Here is a 22,239-nt window from a genome sequence, read left to right on the forward strand (position 1 = left end):
CGGGACACAAACACCCCGGCTGTGAGGCCTGCCCCCCGGATAAACCCCCATTCCTGAACAGGGTCAAAACGGCCCACAAGGCCACGGCACCGCGGCCCTCGGACTCGGGAAGCAGCGCTTCTCACCTGCTCCTTCTCTTCTCGGTTACGGGCGGCAAGCTCCCGTCGTCGCCGGTCTCGTGTTGTCATCTCCTGTTGCAGCTTTCGCTGGTGTCATTCCCAGTAGGGGGTGTCAGCGTCCGGCCTTGCCTCCCTTGCTGGCATGAATTTTAGCTGTATTCTTGCAGCCCCAACAACCGTTGGGATGCCGCGCGATGGCGGAACCGGTAGCTCTTCAGGCTCCACCTCCACTTCCTCAGGTAGTCATACCGACTGCTCCGCAACCGGGGTTGCAGAGTCCGGGTGTTCCGCCTCTAAGGACGGGCCGGGTGATGCGGCCGGGTCTGGTCGGGCCGATGTTGGGGTGACCGCTGTCGTGACTTGGTCGGGTGACAGGACCGGGTGCTCTGCAGCTGGCTCTTCATAAACTGGGGCTGAAGATTCTGCTGCCATGGTGGGGATAGGCAGCTCGGCGTCCGCCGAGGATGGGGTTGGTGGCGGTGGAGTGCTTGCCGGGAGCGGGGGCGGACCGGATCCCACAGCCGCATCGGCAGGATTAGGGTAATCAACTGGGACTGGGTAACCACTTACCCGCTCTTCACGTGGGATTTCGATCTTACGGGCTTGCACCGCCATAGCCAGGATCCTCATCTCTTCCCTCCAGTGGTCTACTATGAAGAGCAGTGTCGTAACTAGAGTTTGATGAGCCCTGGTGCAAAATTTGGACCGGGGCCCCCCCCTCCACGTACACCGACACTTAGGGTACAGGATAATGACACTGACACTCGGGGTACAGGATAATGACGCTGACACTTGGCTTTTACCCACAGCACCCAGGTTTCCCGTAATCTGAAATCCCTCTATCAGCATCCAGCTGATATCCATCTTGTCCTCAGCACCCAGCTTTCCCATGCTCTGCCATACATCTTTCCCTCAGCACCCAGCTTTCCCATATCAGAGCATGGGAAAGCTGGGTGCTGAGAGAAGCTTATAGCAGAGCAGCCAGCCCCCCAGGGCCTCTATGTGTCATGCAGCCAGCCCCACCAGGACCTCCATGTGTCATGCAGCTAGGACCCCCCAGGGCCTCCATGTGTCATGCAGCCAGCCCCCCCAGGGCCTCCATTTGTCATGCAGCCAGCTCCCCCAGGTGTCATGCAGCCAGCCCCCCAGGGGTCATGCCGCCAGCCTCCCCAGGTGTCATGCAGCCAGACCCCCCCTTACCTCTTTGTATCATGCAGCCAGTCCCTCCAGGGCCTCCATGTGTCATGCAGCCAGCCCCCCTCCCTTACCTCTACGTGTCATGTAGCCAGTCCCCCCTGGGCCTCTACGTGTCATGCAGCCAGCAAAATAAAAAAACAAGTACCTCTCTTCTCCTTCCGACCCCTGCAACAGCGGTAGTTACGCCCCTGCCTCCATATGTCACACACCCTGCTCCCCATACAGTTTGCACCCCACATATCACACACACTACACCCCCATATGTCACTCACTCTGCCCCACATGTCTCACCCAGCCTGTACTCCAACTTACCCCTCTCAAACACTCTGCACCTCTTCACATCCTTCTGTCACAGTCTGCACCCCTCATATGCCACTCACCCTGCACCCCCTCTCATGTCCCCTCTTTTCTCATTACCAGCCTTGTGTCCAAATCTCCTTCAGGAATCAGTATCTTCTGCTGCTTCCTGCCCGGCAATCCTGTGTCTCCTCCCACACAGTCACATGGGCATGACATCATCGCAGGTCCTGGCAGGATGGATACCGTCTTCTGTGCAGGAGCACTTCTGCTCTGCTGCAGGTGAGAAACAAATGGTGGCACTCTCCAGGTCAGGGGCCCCTCTACTGACACTGGGCCCCCCTGACTCACAGGCTGGCCCCCTGACGGTTGCGTAGTCGGCCACTACACAGCGCATCTCCTCTCTTACAGAGAGGAGCCGGCTCTGCAGAGCGGCTGCCGGGCCCCTATAACCCTGCGGGCCTGGTCGCAGTGGCGACCTCTGCGACCACGGTCGTTACGCCCCTGATGAAGAGGAATTGCGTCCGCATCCTCCTGCAGAGCTTCTCCGTCTCCTTCTCAATCCAGGTTGCGGTCCCGGGAGCAGCACACTCCGGTGACCAGTCTCGCGCAGCCGCCATCTTTCCAGGAACGTTATGGCAGAGTCCTGACATCCTACCCTGTGACGACCTGATAGTCCAGGGGTGTCACATTTACATGTGTACTTTTCGGGTGCACTGTTGTTCAGCCACCACTAGGGGTCATTGCTCCCTGATCCTTTAGCTTATAGTAGACCTTTGGGCTGGAATATTGTAATAGGGCTGAAGGTGTTAAAGGGGAAGGAGGTTGGCCTATAGTAGGTTTTAAGGCAGAGAACACTTCCTGATTCTAGTCAGATAGGGATACCATGAAGTAGAGAGAAGAAACTGTATCTGTAGGAGGTATAGAGAGCGAAGTCCAGAGTAATTCGGACAGACCCTCAGGGTCACCCCAGGAAATCCTACTAAGAGGACAAAGGAAACTCTTCAGTAGCCAGGTGAAGAAATAGGCACAGACCAACGCTGAAGTTGTGGGCCTTGATTTAGTGGACCTTCCGGGTAGCAACTGACTTCAATATGACCGGTCTAGGTGTGAGGTAACATAGACCTGGGCGAACGGGTCGGCATAGAGACAGAGGTGAGGGATCTCTGTCCGGGGGAGTATCAAATCCCTGTGGGAGGGAACGCAATTAGATCCAAGTGGGACTCCATGAATTTACTAGCTGCCACTGTAGTGTTGCCATGGGAAACAGACAGTCCTATAGTAGCTGGAGAGATGTGCATGAGGGAGCAGTGTGCAGGAAAATGTGAAATGAAACCAAACCGTAACATGCCTGTAACGTTTAAGCTATTTGCCCGCAGTGGATGTGCCCTACAGAAACTGTGCGAGTCATTCAGTAAAGAAGTGATAGGCCTTTTTCACACACTGTGGTTTTATTCGCTTTTTTTTGCGGTTTTGCTGCAGAAATTTTTCAAGAAAATGGCTGTAACCTTTCTGCAGACATTCCCCAGCAAATCCTATGGAAAAAAAAATAGCTTTGCGCACACTGCAGTTTTTTCTCAAGAACATTATTTCTGCAGAATTTCTTTAGAAAAAGAATGTGCATGTCACTTCTTTTCTTCAGGTACCTGCGTTTTTTGCCATAGATAATGGTAAAAAACCACAGGGACCAACCTGCGGAAAAAAGTACCAAAACCGTGGTAAAAACGCATGCGGTTTTTGGTGCGATTTTTTTTACCACAAGTGCGCTAATCTTTCAGACTCTCAAGAAATTTCTTGAGAAAAATCCTTTTTCTAGTGTGAACAGAGCCTTAAGGCCATGTGCGCACGTTGCGTTTTTTCGTGCGTTTCCGCAGCGTTTTGAGCTGCAGCGTTTTAATGCAAAATTGCATGTGTTTTGATTTCTAGGCAAAGTTTATGGAAAATAGGGCTTTCTAGTGTGCACGATGCTTTTATAAACGCAGCATTTTTGGTGTCAAAAATTTGCCAAAATCTCTGCGTTTCAAGAAGCAACATGTCAATTGTTTTTGCCATTTAAACAGCGTTTCGGTAACATAGAAGTCAATGAGAATTATCTAAACGCATCCTAAATCAAATTTGTAGCGTTTTACATGCTTTTTTGATGCTAAACGCATGCTTTTTGTCAAAATCAAAGCATGCGTTTTTGGCATTATAGTGAGGTCAAGAGGTTTCCATTTGCCCTCACATCCATTCCGACTTTAAAAAATGAGTCAAACAATACTTTTACTTTAATTTGAACATTATTATTAAATCTCATTAATCATTTTCGGTAAATTATCATTATAGTGTTTGATTTAAAGTTTATTATTTATTTATTTATTTTTCCTACTGCTTGAATGTTCAAACTTTATTTAGTTTTGTATTTGTAATGAAAACGCATCTCAATTTAAACACTGAAAATGCATGTAAAACACAGTCAAAACGTGGCAAAAACGCTATAAAAACGCTTGCGTATTTCCTGTGTTTAATGTGGTGAAAACGAAATTTGACAATGACAAATTCTGCCAGAGGATGCGTTCATTTCTGCAAGTAACTGAACGCAACGTGCGCACATGGCCTAAATGTTATCCTGGACTTCGTGTCTGAATTGATCTTAAAGAGGAAGAATTGTGGTGTCCCTTGTTGCACTGTGGAGGTGGCAGGAGTGCAGCATAGAAGAGAGATGCTGCCTGGAAGCAGGGGTAGCCTCTGCCCATGACTAAGGCCCCCTGCCACCCCAACAACACCTGTACAGGGATTTGGAATTACACAAGGTCCAAGAGATCACTGCATATGGAAGGCTGAAATCCAGGAAAGAGTAGTCGTCAGGCAGGGTCCAAACCAGGAGACACAAAAAGGGACAAAATCAGCAGGCAGGAGCGTAGTCAGGAATCAGGCAGAGATCAAAATCAGAGATGGCAGTGAGGTACAAAAAGCGGCAGGTAGAAGACTAGTGAATGAGCAGGCAGAGGTCAAAACACAAGGATCAATACTCAGAACAGGACAGAACAGGAACCAGACACTAGCAGAAATACAAAACTATCTCTGGCAGTGACCAGCAGACAAGAGGGGGAATTAGAAGGGTGTGGTGTCTTCCCATTGGCTGTAGCTGAATGGTGGTAATTTCAGCTGGAAGACACATGCCACCTACAGTTAGCCATTGGTACTGCAGGTCCTAGGGAAACCCAGCTTAGTGGATGAGCAGAGCCTGCGCCCACCAGAGCCACTGGCACCGACTCTTCTCCTATCACCAGCACAATTCATGGTGGGAATACAGCGGCGACTGGTGACCGAAGCAGAAGTTGCAAGAGTGGACTACGGTGAGGGCGTGACAGCAACAGTATTTACCTGCCCAGGGCACAGAATCAAATGAACGAATGCAGCAAAATCCCTTCAATAAAGATGGAGGCAAGAGGTGCAAAATACTCTTGGAACAATAACTCACACACTGCCATTCCATGGAGGGGGTGATTGCTTTTTAAGTGTTTTTGCTGTATCCTGTTAGTGCATTTGATTCTGTGGCCTGGGCAGGTAAATGTGACGCCCCTGGACTATCAGGTTGTCACAGGGTATTGCACAATCTGCCCTCCCATGCAGTATCCACCTCCTTCTTGGTTTTGGGTCCCTAACAATATGGTGTTGCCTACATCAGCTAATCAAATCCTAGATACACCCTGCACCACACCCACCAAACACACCAGTGGACAGCTTGAGTGGAATAGAGTTGCCCACTTGGGGGGGTTGGGGAGGGGAGGTCAGGAGTGTCACCCGAACTAAGCTCCCCTCAGTAGCAGCAGTATCCAGAACTTTGGTTTATCCAGTTGTCGGTGTCAGCTTAATGGACTGAGTAAGTACGCAAGTGACCCCTTTGCATCCAACGGCACTCCCCCCTACCATCACTGAGCCCCGGAGTATTCCCCACCTTCCCGTGGGAGGTCACAACACTTGGCTGCCCCATTCCATCATCCCCGGGTACTCCCAACTGCAGTGGTGGTACTCCTAATTACCACATACCACGTGGCGTCATGAACTCTAATACATCCCCTGCAAATACCACCACTTTATTGGAGTGGCCGCACGACCCCTGGGTACGGAGACCCTCGAGCCACCGCAGATCCGGATATGAGCAGATCGGCTGCTGGTACGGGGGTGGCACATAAACACTGTTGCCTTTTTGTTGCGGTGAATGATTCTTGAATTTTGTAGGGAAAATTTAATTCTTTTTGTGGTTTAGCTTTTACATCATGAAGGTTAATAGGAGGAGGTAACTTCTTTCAAATCATCACTGATGTTCAAGTTATGGTCTGCCAGCTGATGTGGCCTGTAGTCCCTGCTAATTTCTCTTGGTCCATCCGTCCATGAGAAAATATTGCAGCATTCACCACATTCGTCTGATTTAAGGACAAGAATTGTGCATCTAAATGGCTGGCAGGCCCTGCCAAAGAGCACACGGCGCTGCAAGCAGTCATTCATTTCTGCAAAAGTGCAGGTGACTAAGCTGAGTTCTTTTTATAGTCGTTTGCAGCCTATGAGTATTTGGTGCAGAAATTTTCTGCACCAAATCTGTATCCTCTGGCAGAAAAATGCACCAAAAATAGGGTGCATTTTTTGTGTGTTTTTTTACATGCGTTTTTCATAATGAACTCAATGGGTGGAAAAGCTAAAAAAAAGGCTGCAAAAAGGCACCAAGACTTGACAAGCTGTAGATTATTTTCTGCAGCAAATCTGCAAGGAAAAAATAAGCAACATGTACACAGCACTTCAGGGTTCTCATTTACTTTGCTGTCATAAGGAAAGGCATGCAGATTTGTAACAAATCCGCACCAAAAAAACGCATCAAAAGCAGTGCATTAGATCAGTGATTAATACGTAAAAGGTTCAAATCTCATAGTGGGACTAAGTAGGAAAAAGTTTATAAAAACACAATAAAAATTGCAAAAAAGCTTAAAAAAACAAATGCAAGAAAAAAAACTAATGGAAAAATGTAATTAAATAGTTTTATTAACAAAAAACCCACAAGTACACTATTGGTATTGCTGCATCCATACCAACCCATGTTATAAAACTGTGAGATCATTTAACGCTTACGATGAATGCAGTAACAAACTAAATAAACACATACAAAATGACGTTTTATTTATCATACAACACAAAAATAGTATAAAAAGCAATCAAAAAGTTGCATGAAAAAATTGTCATCACTACAGACGTTAGCTTGTCCTGCAAAAAGCAAGCCCTACGTATAGCTCTTTCAGTAGAAAAAAAAAAATAGTTATAGCTCAATATGACAATGCAAAACCAAATTAATTTTGTAAAAAAAATAGTGGTCAAGTCTGCAAAACTAGCAAAGCATATGAAACCCATAGTATTTCACAAAAAATGAATACACCCGTCACATTTTTGTAAATGTTATATGTTTTCATGGGACACCACTGTAGATATGACATTTTGATACAATGTAAAGTACGGTAGTCAGTGTACAGCTTGTAAGAAAGCCATGTAACCCATAGGGTGTAGGGGCGACATGACAGCCCGGAGGGTAGGGAGTTGATGGGGTTAAACAGTGTTGGTTCGTTTAGCAATGAGGAAAAGAAGGTGATTGGTTAGGGGGTGGAATGCTTGGCCCGGTGGTAGGTATGGGCATCTGGGTAAGGGTGTGCTTAGGGAGTCGTGGTGCTCCGGTCTCACGGCACGAAGGTATTTGGTTTGAAGGTGCAGTTGTGCGTTACGGGAAAATAGTGGTACGCCCCTCGGTGGTCGGCTTTGAGCGGATACGATGGTGTGGCCAAGGTTTTAATTTATCTTGGGGTGTAATATGAGAGCTCAAAGGGGGTTGCGCGTCACAAGGTTTTCCTTGAGATCGAAAGGCCCGGACATGGTGTTTGGTAAAGTTGTGTCTCCTGATGCCCATAGTTGCATATGGAGTCAATCGGGCCAGTGGTGTGACTGCAATTTTCCGGTGGGCATTGTAGTACAGGGAGCTTGTCGTGGTCCAGTTTGCGGAGGCAAGCGGACTATGCATTATGGTTGGAGGTGTTGTTGGGGACCTTGGGATCGAAGGTAATGCTTCAATATCTTCGCCTCAGTAAGGGGTACAGGGCGATGGTTGCGGTTGTTTTGTTTTTTGAGGCCGTGTTAATTTTGGGGTGGAGCATGGTTCCGTTAGGCCGTGTGGGCCTCGTTGAAATTAAGTGGGCCTGATTTCGGATGAAGAAGGTCCATTAGTGTGGTAGTTGAGTATGTGGGAAGATTTTGGGATTTTCTGGGGAAGACAGCTCGAGCCTCTGTTGTTGTCAGAGGGTGTGATGGCGGAATAAATCGGTCAGGGAAGGCCGGTAGTGATATTTGGCTCTGGGAAAGCTGCAAGGTCAGCTGTAGGGGAAATTTCAAGGCTATGGATTGCAGTCGTTTTACAGCGGGGTTTCACTTTAGTGGTTTCCTGGGAGAACTAGGTTTGGGGTGCGAAGTGACCCAGTAGCATAAGCAGTGTGAGTGTCATCCTGTTGTTGTATCTCAACCCCAGTGGTGGTTTAATTCAGCTGGAGACAGGAGGAGGACTGACTGTACAGGGTGACTGTACAGTGGTTCTTTGGTCGGTACTGGGGAGGATGATGGTACAGTCGGTACTGCATTTAATTGGTTATAATAAGGCCTGCGTGACATGGTGTGGATTCCGGTATAGTTTGGGAGCTTGTGGCATGGTGGGCCTGAGTGGCCGTCACAGGGACCCGGTGGCTCCTGCCACCACGGATCAGGGGAGTGCGGTGCAGTAAGGTGGACTGGGTACGCTGGCTGGTGCATATATTGGATGCTCAGAGTTTAAGTGATAGATGGAAAGGTTTTAATGGTTGGTTTGGCTTGGAAGTTGGGGGAGCAAGCGTTGGGTGTGTGGGGGTCCAGGTCACGCAAGGTGTCACGTGGCCTGTTCTGTGGCGGGGGTAGGTCTGGTCCAGAGGCGGTTTAACGGATAATGTTATTTGATTGGAGAGTCACTTGTAGGATATAGTGGCTCCGGTTACAAGGATCTTGCAGGCATGGGTCCTGCAAGGTGGGGGGTATTGATCCATAGGTGATTCATACCTCATCTCCGGCCCGGTGTGTGTTGCGGCCAGGGATCATGTTTTGGTGGTGGAAGGTGGTTTCTGGACCGGGCCTACCCAGGGTTACGTATTGTATTACGTACTGTATTATTATTATTATGGTATTACCTATTGTTAAATGTTGGGGACGCCCGTTGGACGGCGCCGCCTTGTGTTAGTGTGTAAACAATAGGCAATAAAGGGCTGCTGTGGCCATTTTTTACCAAGTCGCAAGCAGTGTCCGTGATATTATTGATACCGGGTAAGGGTAATTGGGAATAATATAGGAATCAACGACCGGAAATCCCTCCTGGAAATGTCAAGAAAGCCATGTAACCCATAGGGTGTAGGGGCGACATGACAGCCCGGAGGGTAGGGAGTTGATGGGGTTAAACAGTGTTGGTTCGTTTAGCAATGAGGAAAAGAAGGTGATTGGTTAGGGGGTGGAGTGTGGTGGAAGGAAAGGAGGGAGCTTTATGGTGTATATAATAGGAGGTGGGAGTCCAATACCTCCTCTTACATTTCCTGGATGACAGCTTCCCACCCACCCTCCCTTCTATTGTGTATTGTTATTATTGGTGTGTTTATATGCATGTATAATTATTCAATTTTAAGAGCCATTACAACAACAACAAAAAAAAAAGAGAAAAGAAAGGATTGGAGAAAGTGTTGTGTATAAAATAAAACAAAAAAAAAAAAAAAAACAACGGAAGAAAAGAGATTTCTTTGTGGATTGTGATGTATATTGTCATTTGGGATTCTTGTAAGTGGGTGAATAAGATGGGGGTAATGTGGGAATATATGTATATGATGTGTATGATGTATATGTGTATGGTCAGCATAAGTAATGGGGATTATGTCCTTTGTCACAGCAGCGGGGGTAGGTCTGGTCCAGAGGAGCTCTAATTGTTACTGGTGTTTGGATGGAGAGCCACTGGGGAAGGTACAGTGGCTGCGGTTACTGGTGACCTGCAGGTACAAGGTTGTCTGCAGGGAGGAGGTATTGCTCCGTTGGTGATCAATGCCTTATATATGGGTCAGGGTTGTTGCCAAGGATTATATATTAAGGAGTTGATGGTTGCCAGGGAGTCACAGGTGGCTATAGTGCCCCAGGTGATAGGTAATTGAAAGTACGGGTGTTTGGTTTGGGTAAGGGTATTACTCCTTTGGTGACTTTTACCTCATTTAAATATGGGACCATTGTTGTGGTCAGTGTTCCATTTTGGTGAAATGGTAATCGCAGGAGGAGTCACTGGTTGGGGTCATGGTTCTGGATCCAAGTGCAGTGCAAGCACGTGGTTCTGCAAGGCATAGGGGTTTTGATCCGTAGGTGATTAATACCTCTTATCTCTGGGCTGGTTGCAGCTCGGGGATGTTGTTGGATTAAAGTCGCTAACGGGCTTTAAGGTTTTTGAGGTCACAGTTACTGTTATGCACATGGGGGATTGATCCGTAGGTGATTGATGCCTCATATTTCTGGGCTGGAGGTTGCAGCCGGGGATAATATTGAGTTGGAGGTAAAGAGGAATGTAAGGTTTTGAGACACGGTTGATACTTGATGCTTCTTGGGGGGGTTTTAATCCATAGGTGATTAATGCCCCCATCTCTGGGTCGGTGTGTTGCGGCCAGGGATCGTGTTTCTGACGGTTGTGTGATTGAAGGGTCACTTGTAGGATATAGTGGCTTTGGTTACAGGGATCTTGCAGGCATGGGGTCCTGCAAGGTTGGGGTATTGATCCGTAGGTGATTAATGCCTCGTATCTCTGGGTCGGTGTGTTGCGGCCAGGGATCGTGTTTCTGACGGTTGTGTGATTGAAGGGTCACTTGTAGGATATAGTGGCTTTGGTTACAGGGATCTTGCAGGCATGGGGTCCTGCAAGGTTGGGGTATTGATCCATAGGTGATTAATGCCTCGTATCTCTAGGTCGGTGTGTTGCGGCCAGGGATTGTGTTCTGGTGGTGGAGTATGGCTTCTGGACAGGACTTATGGCGGAGGTAGGTCTGGTCCAGAGGCGGTTTAATGGATAATGTTATTTGATTGGAGAGTCACTTGTAGGATATAGTGGCTCCGGTTACAAGGATCTTGCAGGCATGGGTCCTGCAAGGTGGGGGGTATTGATCCATAGGTGATTCATACCTCATCTCCGGCCTGGTGTGTGTTGTGGCCAGGGATCATGTTTTGGTGGTGGAAGGTGGTTTCTGGACCGGGCCTACCCAGGGTTACGTATTGTATTACGTACTGTATTATTATTATTATGGTATTACCTATTGTTAAATGTTGGGGACGCCCGTTGGACGGTGCCCCCTTGTGTTAGTGTGTAAACAATAGGCAATAAAGGGCTGCTGTGGCCATTTTTTACCAAGTCGCAAGCAGTGTCCGTGATATTATTGATACCGGGTAAGGGTAATTGGGAATAATATAGGAATCAACGACCGGAAATCCCTCCTGGAAATGTCATGACAGTGTAAATTTGTTGTGTCTTCTAAATAACTCAACACACCGCCATAAATGTCCAAACCACTAGCAACAAAAGTGAGTACAACCCTTAAGTAAAAAAGGACAAATTGTGCCCAATTAGCCATTTTCCCTTCCTCGTGTCATGTGACTGAATAGTGTTACAAGGTCTCAGGTGTGAATGGGGAGCAGGTATATTAAATTTGGTGTTCTTGCTCACACACTTTCTCATATTGTTTACTGGAAGTTCAACATGTCTCCTCATGGCAAAAAAAAAAATAAATCACTGAAGATGTAAAAAAAACAATTTGTTGCTCTACATAAAGATGGCCTATGCTATAAGAAGATTGCCAACACCCTGACACTGAGCTGCAGCACAGTGGCCAAGACCATACAGTGGGTTAACAAGACAGGTTTCACTCAGAATAGGCTTTTCGTTGGTCGACCTAAGAAGTTGGGACCACATGCTCAGCGCTATACCCAGAGGTCGTCTTTCCAAAACAAATGTATAAGTGCTGACAGCATTACTGCAGAGGTTAAAGGGGTAGGAGATCTGTCTGTCAGTGCTCACTAGGGGGCAGAGGGTGTGGTCCCCCCAGTCCCCGCAAGCAGATTGGTCCACCAGGATATATATTGGCATGCACACCACAGCACAGATAAAATTAATCTTTGTGGCAGAGCAGAGAAAGACAATCATCCTGCATTCATGCTCTCTGTTTTGTAACTCGCAGGACTAATTAAGCCTACAGCTTACAGAACAGATGGATGATAGTGTAGTGCCTCTGACACCATCAAGGTGCTAAAGGGTTCTGCATCCCCACAAGGATGCAGGTCCTACCCCCTTAGGGGCCCAGAACCCCAGTGCCAATAACACAAAAAAAAACCCAGGTAATCCCAGTTTTCCCCAACATTCCCCCATACAATGGTAACCAGCTAGGGTGGGACCAATGGATGGCCGCCTAGAGGTGGAGCCATTCCAGTCAACTAGTTGACCAGGTGGGAGGGGCAGACTGTGGAGAGTAGTCAGTAGAAAATGTCAGACAGGCGAGGAGTGAAGGTGGAAGCAAAGTGACGTCGTGACTCGAGTTGATGGTGACCTGGTACCCAGGAGACGTGGTTGCCGGTGGAGTACGGTGGAGTACTCCCGGAACTACGCACCGACTGGGTACAGGACCCTAGGACAGGAAAGAGCTTCAAGCCGACCTGTTAACACCTGCACAGCAAGGGGATCATCAAGGACCATGCTGACCCTAAAGAATTCAAAGCCTCAGTAGCAAAGGGAGAACCGGGGACAGGACCAGAGACTCCAACCCCAGAGGGTTCACGCTACCATCAGGCGGACAGAAGTGGACAAACCACAGAATGGGAATAATAAGGAATAACGTTTGGAACACCATTCTAAGTCTGAACTGGGTGCAAAAACCTAAAAAAACATCACTATGGGGAGATAAGGTATGCACACCAGTGACTATGTAAGGGGAATACATGAAATAGCAGAAACTGAAACACACACAAGCTAGGGACCCCAACGTAGAGAAATACTTTGGCGTAGTGTTGGGGCTCTATTGCATTGATCAATTCAGTAGCTAAATTTCTCTTGATTCATATGTTCATGGCAGTAATGCAGATTCCATTTTTCACATTTTCACTCTTACATATAGCTATTGGATTTTTCAAGTCAGTATTCACACAGCAGTTTCTGCTATTTCATGTATTCCCCTTACATAGTCACTGGTGTGCATACCTTATCTCCCCATAGTGATGTTTTTTTAGGTTTTTGCACCCAGTTCAGACTTAGAATGGTGTTCCAAACGTTATTCCTTATTGTTAGTAGTTTTTCGTTTGTGAACCCTCCCCAACCACACCTATTGCCAATCCATATCATACGCATAAATAGCCTGGGTCTCAGCTTCCCATACACGGTAAGTTTTTTAACTGCATGAGAGGACACACACAAGCTAGGGACCCCAACGTAGAGAAATACTTTGGCGTAGTGTTGGGGCTCTATTGCATTGATCAATTCAGTAGCTAAATTTCTCTTGATTCATATGTTCATGGCAGTAATGCAGATTCCATTTTTCACATTTTCACTCTTACATATAGCTATTGGATTTTTCAAGTCAGTATTCACACAGCAGTTTCTGCTATTTCATGTATTCCCCTTACATAGTCACTGGTGTGCATACCTTATCTCCCCATAGTGATGTTTTTTTAGGTTTTTGCACCCAGTTCAGACTTAGAATGGTGTTCCAAACGTTATTCCTTATTGTTAGTAGTTTTTCGTTTGTGAACCCTCCCCAACCACACCTATTGCCAATCCATATCATACGCATAAATAGCCTGGGTCTCAGCTTCCCATACACGGTAAGTTTTTTAACTGCATGAGAGGACACACACAAGCTAGGGACCCCAACGTAGAGAAATACTTTGGCGTAGTGTTGGGGCTCTATTGCATTGATCAATTCAGTAGCTAAATTTCTCTTGATTCATATGTTCATGGCAGTAATGCAGATTTCATTTTTCACATTTTCACTCTTACATATAGCTATTGGATTTTTCAAGTCAGTATTCACACAGCAGTTTCTGCTATTTCATGTATTCCCCTTACATAGTCACTGGTGTGCATACCTTATCTCCCCATAGTAAACCACAGAATGGGGACCCCTAGTGTTCTATACCACAGGGACCCACTTACCAGAGACAGGTGCAGGGGAAGAAGGTACCAGAGAACCAAACTGGCACTGGGACGAAGGGGACCTGGAGGCAAAACCAGCCGGCCTCGGGCAACCAGTTTACATCTTTAGCAGTGAGTAAACCAGTTGCACTGAATACTTGTGTGGACTACCTTCTTCCGACGCCCACTGCACCATACACCCTCTAGGGCAAAACCCTACTTGTGGAGGGACTACCATACTAGCTGCCAATACCACCAGCCCCAGTAAATCTTCTTCTTTATTTTTTTTATATAGCGCTAACCTATTCCACAGCGCTTTACATACATCAGGAACACTGTCCCCATTGGGGCTCACAATCTAAATTCCCTATCTGCATGTCTTTGGAGTGTGGGAGGAAACCGGAGAACCCGGAGGAAGCCCACGCAAACACAGGGAGAATACAAACTCCTTTCAGATGTTGTCCTTGGTGGGATATGAACCCAGGACCCCAGTGCTGCAAGACTGCAGTGCTAGCCACTGAGCTACCATGCCGCCCAGTAGAGACAGTCTGCAGCGGCGGCTCCCTACACTTAGCCGCAACATCGCAAGTGGCGTCACATGTGAACATTATCTTATTCTCCCCTATAAATATCCCCATTACAAAAAGGGCCCAGGGCACGGAACCGTGTAACGGCCACCACCATGACATTCCCAAGAGAGACCCTGCCCGGAACAGAGTACCCCATATGCCTGGGTGCGACAACAGTACCAGCCATGCACAGGACGACGGAGTCCCAGCGTGGTGACATAATCACTTTGTCTCAGGACTCTGATGTCCTGTGTGTTGCTCTTCCTGCACTGGACCCATCAGGACCCTGGATCCTGGCTTAGGTGAGTGTATGATGTTTTTATTTTTATTAAAAAGTGTGGTGGGACTTTGGGGGCATCATAAAGTATTGGCGACCTTCATATATTGCAGGGAGTTCTGTGGGGTCCTTATATATTGTAGGTAGTATTTTGGGGGCCCCTCATACAGTGTGGGTGCCATTATACAGTTAGGGGGTCCCTTATACATTGTGGGGGGCCTTTATACATTGCAAGGGGCCCTTATACATTGGGGGCTCTTATGTAGTGTGGGAGGTCCTTCTACATTGTGGGGGCCCTTATACATTGTGGGAGCTAATGTGGAGGTCATTATACAATTTAGGAAATAATGTGAGGGTCATTATACAGCATGAGAGCTAATGCAGGGGCCATTAGACACCGTGAGGGGCACTTTTACATTGTGGGGGCTCTTGTACAGTGTGGGAGCTAATGTGTGGGACATTATACAGCCGGGAGATAATGGGGGGGACATTATACATCGATGGAGCTAATGTGGGGCCATTATACATTGTGGATGCTAATGTAGGGGACATTATACAGTGTGGGAGCTAATCTGGGGGTCAGTATACAGTTTGGGGACTTTCTTGGGGCCCATAATAAGATGTGGGGACCATTATACAGTTTGAGGGCTGTTTTGGGGGCCATCATACATTGTGGAAGCTACTGTGGGGATTACTTTGGTAGTTCCATTATATAGTGTGGGAGGTAATCTGAAGGCCAATATATAGTTTGGAGGTGACTGTGAGGACAGTGAATCAGCTACTGTGGGGGCTATTTGCAGTGTGGAAGCCATTAGGTTGTGTTTTGGTTGAGCTGTGGGCCCATCATACTGTGTATAGGGAAGCTGTGAGCCCATCATACTATGTATATGGGAGGTGGGGACCCATTATACTATGTATAGGGGAGCTGTGGTCACATCATACTGTGTATAGGGGAGTTTTGGGCTCATCATAAGGTGTATAGGGGAGATGTGAGCCCACTATACTGTGTGTAGGGGTGCTGTGCATCCACCATACTGTGTGTAGGAGAGCTGTGGGCGCATCATACATCATACCACACATTGAGTTTTTGGTGAGTTTTTTACCTCAGTATTTCTAAGCCAAAACCAGGAATGGGTAAAAAATACAGAAGTGGTGATTTGAAGTTAATTATACTTTTTCTTCTGATCATTCTATTCCTGATTTTGATATACAAATACTGAGATAAAAAACTCACCAAATACTCAACATCTGCATGTGGCTTTGGTGTCTGAACTCATAACTATTCTTTTGGGTGAATGCACAAAAGTCTCATACACGTTCCAAAATCTTGTTGAAAGCTTTCCCAGAAGTGTGAAAGCTTCAGATGGTGACCAACTCCATATTAATACTTATGGATTGTCATAAGAGCTCCTGTAGGTGTAATGTGTAGGTGCCCCAATATTTTGTCCATATAGTGTATAAAACATATGTTTAAGCCAAGAAAAATCTATATGCTACCTAGCATCTTACTGTTATAAACGGAAGGCCTTGAAGCAGATCAATAATTAAATAAGAAAGCTACTTATTGATTAGCCGTGTGACAGACCAGGGTACAAGAAGTGCTTCACGTTCCAACTCCTATTGCATTTTTGACCAAATATTTTCTTTTCTAAGATTAGAGCTCACATTATCTACCTGGTACCTACAAAGTGAATGCTATTTTTCTTCATCCTAATGAGGTAACAACATCTGAGCTATGAAAAATGTACAAGCTGGACATAGGAGATAGTTTCTTCCTAGAAAACCAGATCTCTTAAAACATTTATGATCAAGCTGTCCATTTTCTTCTGTTTTAACCCAAAGTGCCTTACTCTCGTTATGCCAGGCATGACCCAGTAAACCCATGTGTACCTAGAGACCACATACTGCTAAATAATACTTCTGTTACTGCCATTAAAATCATTATTTAAAGGGCTTCCCACTTAAGAATATTCCTTTAAGAGGGTGCCTTTATCTATTATTCAGAATGAAGAGTGAATACAAAAGTGCATCTCTTAACCCCTTCACTCCATGGCCATTTTTCGCTTTTGCACTTTCATTTTTTCCTCCCTCCCCTTCTTCTAAGAGCTGTAATTTTTTATTATTTGTACTTTTGAAATACACCATTCATTTTACCATATATTGTACTGGAAAAAGGGGAAAAAATTCCAAGTGCGGCAAAATTGCAAAAACAAGTGCAATTCCACAATAGATTTTTAGATTTTTTTTATTTACCATGTTCACTATATCATAAAACTGACCTAGGAGTATGATTCTCCAGGTCAGTATTAACGTTTAGATGCCAAACATGTCTAGTTTTTTTTTTTAATTGGTAAAAAAACTCAGAAATGTTGTCAAAAAAAATGTCGCTTTAGTCTAATTTTTTGGGATCTGGGGCCGTGTGATGGCTTTTTTTGTGTTCTGAGCGGACGTTTTTACTCATACCATTTTGAGGAAGATATTATGTTTTGATCGCTTCTTATTTATTTTATTTCAATGTTGCGGTGGCCAAAAAAATGTAATTCTGAAGGTTTTTAAAAAAAAATTTCGTTACACTGTTTACCAGTTGGATTAGTTTATTTTATTTTTGATAGCTTGGACATTTCTGAACACAGCCATACTAAAGGTGTAATTTTTTCTTAATTGTTTTATTTACAGGGGGGCAAAAGGTTTTATATTTTTTTTCACTTTATTGTCTGATTATTTCTGCTATACATAGCTGATTAAACAGTGATTTTTATCATTAGATGACTACTTTGTGTGCTTCTAGATACTCCAGCATATTCATGAGCTCTGCACAGCTCCATCTACACCACTGAATAGCACTTTTCTGATTATGCTCTATATGGGCAAAAAGCTGCCAATCAGTGGTGTGTGGGATCAAAGAGCCCCACATACACATAACTGCAAAATCTGAGGCAGAGAAAACAGATTGTTTTTTTATCTAAATGACAACAAGAAGCCCTGCTTTAATCAGGGTCTCTTTCTCTACATTATGCTGCACTCAGTAACAAAAACCTGTTGACAGATTTCCTTTAAGAAAGCCCTGCAAGTTCTCAAGAGGGTTTACGTCAGGTGACTAAGAGGCCATGTCATTATTTTTTCATCTTTAAAGCCTTAATTGGCAGCCAAGTAGTGGAGACTTTGATACATGCAATGGAGTAGTCTCCTGCATTAAAATTATGGTTTTCTTGAAATATGCGGACTTTCCCTATACCACTGCTTACAGAAAGTATCTTCTAATAACAAGCAGTGAGTTGGTATTAGCTGGGAAGGGACTAATATCCTGACCATGGAACTTCCCAGCCTGATATCAGCCCCCAACTGTCTGCTTTACCTTGGATGTTTATAACACATGGTGGGACCCCACGTCATTTTGTTAAATTAATGATTTATTTCTTTCGTTCCCAGCATTGACCTGGGAGTCCAGGTATCTTCCCTATGGTATTCCCATTCCATTGAGCACTGTTTTCATCAATTTCAGTCATTTTTCAATCCTCCCCCACACGCAGCCCTCTTTTTAGGATCTTCTGGAAAAATACTTGAGTTCCCCATTGACTTCCATTATATTTGTTACTCGACCCGAGCCCATCCAAGAGTCTGACCTGCTCGATTCGAGTAATGAGCACTCGAGCACTTTAGTGCTCACTCATCACTAATGGACGTTTTATTTTCTTCTACGAGTATGTTCTATGATTTCACATTCATGTAATGCTGTTTTGTGGCTTTAAAAATAAAGATTTTCTGATGAAGTGAATAAATGTCCAGATGTTTAATCCCACACTTTTCTGCCTATTATGCATATGGATTAATATAGAAAATCTTGTTCTCAGAATAGTAAGTCATATAGTTCTTGAAATAAGCTGCGATAGAAAAATATGAACCGCACTGCAAAACATCGGCCAGTAGATGTTGATGTTAGGCAGAGGAATATAGAAAATAGCAATGAAAGCATATAATAACGCAAACAACTGACATATTGAGGGATGATACAGGAGATCATAAGAGTTGTGAGAATCTGTGTGCTACCATATGGTGGTCCATGATGTAGTATTGCCTGTCAGAGAAATGGGTTGCTTTATTAGAGGATTCCTACACCATACTTCATCTGATGCTTCATTGATCAGTAACGAAGCCATATGTAAGAGCCTGCAATATTTTGATGCTGGTGCTGTTAGCATCAGAGCATTTATCATTTACTAGTAACCTTTGATATTTTTTAAAAAAATATTTTTATAGACACATCTTCCTCAATAAACAATCTTAGTAAGGATAAATTTATCTTACAAGCAACAAAAACTGAAAAGCCATTAGGTAAGATACAGTAGGAAGGACCCCAATCAAAAAAACATGTAAGGTGTCCTCTTGAGCATGGTGCTGTCAAAGTAGGTTTGTGTAATTGACTCTTTATGGCCTAAGCCACACGACGAGAAAAACAGTGCGAGTGGAGTGCGATAAAACATCGCATTCCCCTCGAACCAATATTAGCCTGTGTGTCAGCACACATGAGAGATTATTTTCTCAGCCCTAATCGGACTGAGAAAACAATCGCAGCATGCTGCGATTGTAATGCGAGACTCTTTCTCTCGCACGCATTCAAGTGTATGGGGCGAGAGAAAAATCGCACTGCACTCACGGTACTCCGGTGTACCGCTAGTGCAGTACGAGAATGGCAATAGCCGGCTATGCAGGAGAGAGGGAGAGAAATCCCTCCCCTCCTGAGTGCCGGCCCGCCCCCCGCAGCTGAGGTCTGCTCGCACGAACGGACCTCAGTTGCAAGGACACACGCATGACACTCGGCTCTGCTGTACTGCCAGCACGAGCTGAGTGTCATGCAAGGGGATCGCAGTAGTCCCCGTGTGGCCCCAGCCTAATTTCACCTGTCCTGTAGAGGAAGTTGAAACTCTGTTACAGCCTGTTTCATCTTTTACCTGCCCTTGGGGTTGCACCAATCAATAGTAATGATGCCATTCTGCACCTCCATGACTGATTTAAATATTTTGTAGACTGGCCAAAATCTTAAAATATCAGGCTGGTCATTCACATATGGTTTATTACCATGCTATTTTTCCTGATCATTGTATAAACAGTGCTGCATTTACAGCTTAGAAAGTGCTAACAGCGATTGTACAAGTGCATCTCAATAAATTAAAACATCATCAAAAAGTCAATAATTTTTTTCAGTAATTCAATACATATATTATATAGAGTCATTCCACACAGAGTGATTTATTTCAAGTATTTATATCTGTTACTGTTGATGATTCTGGCTTACAGACAATGAAAACCCAAAAGTAATTATCTCAGAAAATTTGAATATTTTTAAGACCAACTGGAAAAATTATTATTTTAAACTCAGAAATGTTGGCGCCGACTGAAAAGTAAATTCAGTAAATACAAAACTAAAAGTAAATAAAAGTAAATACAGTAAATGCACTCAATACTTGGTCAGGGTTCCTTTTGCATGAATTGCAGCATCAATGCGGCATGGCATGGAGGTGATCATTCGGTGGCACTGCTGAGGTGTTATGGAAGCCCAGGTTGCTTTGATCTGTATTTTTGGATCTGGTGTCTCTCATCTTCCTCTTGACAATACCCCATAGATTCTCTATGGGGTTTAGGTCAGGCAAGTTTGCTGGCCAATCAAGCACAGTGATACTGTGATTATTAAACCAGGTATTGATACTTTTGGCAGTGTGGACAGGTGCCAAGTCCTGCTGGAAAATTAAATTTCCATCTCCAAAAAACTTGTCAGCAGAGGGAAGCATGAAGTGTTCTAAAATTTCCTGGTAGACGGCTGCACTGATTTTGGTCTTGATAAAACAGAGTGGGCATACACCAGAGATGACATGGCTCCCCAAACCATTACTGATTGTGGAAACTTCACACTAGATGTCAAGCAGCTTGGATTGTGGTCTCTCCACTTCCTCCGGACTCTGGGACATTCATTTCCAAATGAAATGCAAAATTTACTTTCATCTGAAAACAACACCTTGGACCACTGAGCAACAGTCCAGTTCTTTTTCTACTCGGCCCAGGTAAAAAGCTTCTAGCATTGTCTATTGGTCATGAGTGGCTTCACACAGGGAATGCGACAGTTGTAGCCTATATCCTGGATACATCTGTGTGTGGTGGCTCTTTAAGCACTGACTCCAGCAGCAGTTCACTCCTTGTGAATCTCCCCCATATTTTTGAATGGTCTTTTCTTAACAATCCTATCAAGGCTGAGGTTATCCCGGTTGCTTGTGCACCTTTTTCTACCACACTTTCTCCTTCCACTGAACTTTCCATTAATATGCTTGGATACAGCACTCTGTGAACAGCCAGCTTCTTTAGCAATGACCTGTTGTGGCTTACCGTCCTTGTGGACTGTGTCAATGACTGCCTTTAGGACATGTATCAAGTCAGCAGTGTCCCCATGATTTTGTAGCCTACTCAACAAGACTATGGGACCATTTTAAATGCTTAGAAAGCCTTTGAAGGTGTTTTGTACTAATTTATTCTAATTTTATGAGATAATGACTTTAAGGCGTTCATTGGCTGTAAGCCATAATCGTCAACATTAACAGAAATAAACACTTGAAATAGATCACTGTTTACAATGACTCTATATAATGTGTTTCCCTTTTTGTATTGAATGAGTGAAATAAATTAACTTTTTGATGATATTCTAATTTATTGAGTGCGGATAGTGGGCTAGAAATTTCTGTACAACCAGGTTAAGGCTGTGAGCCGTGCAAAGCACATTTGTGATGTGGCACAGGAATATGGCCACCACCAGGTTTGCCCCATTATCTCACATGGCCTTCCCTGACTGCAGGTTCAGTGGAGAGAGCCATTTTTAAAACTCGGCTTGGATAGTGCTCCACAACTATTCTGCTGTGTGACTTGCTTCTCCAATGCATATTAATTTAAGCACTGCCTGATTGCGTTGAGCCCTGAGATGTACGAAGGTGGGGAGGATATTGTCTGCACTATTGGAATGCATGTTACGTTAAGGGAGAGGTTGAGAGCACAGGTGGAGGTGGAGGAAAGAGAAGCACTGGAGGAAGCGGTAAACCCAGAGGTTTGTCCTGCAAGCTTTGGGGATATGAAGACTTGGGAAGCAGCCCCTTCCTCGCCTGCCCAGACAGCCACCAGAGTAATCACGTGTCTAGTCAGCAACCTGTAACTCCCCTGCCCATGCTTGCTCATCCAGGTGTCAGTGGTGAAATGCACCCTGGGAGACACAGTTTTTCAAGGAAAAGGTAATATTGTCTGCAACATGATGATGTAGCACAGGCATAGCTTTATTAGATAAGTAATGGTGAATGAGCAACTGGTACTGAGGGACTGCAATGACCATCATGTTTCAGAAACCATCTGTATCCACCAGGCATTTCTGTAGCCAACAGTTTAGATATGGTGACATTCAAGCTCTTTGCTTTGAAGTGTGGGAGGAAATGGTCTTTTACATGACCAATACTGCAAGATCAAGGTCTGGCTGCTGTGCTGAGAAAGGGTGGAGTAAGGTATATACGCCCAAGTAGTGTGCTC

This window comes from Anomaloglossus baeobatrachus, chromosome 3 (genome assembly GCF_048569485.1).
Source record: "Anomaloglossus baeobatrachus isolate aAnoBae1 chromosome 3, aAnoBae1.hap1, whole genome shotgun sequence".
In the NCBI taxonomy this organism is placed as follows: Eukaryota; Metazoa; Chordata; class Amphibia; order Anura; family Aromobatidae; genus Anomaloglossus; species Anomaloglossus baeobatrachus.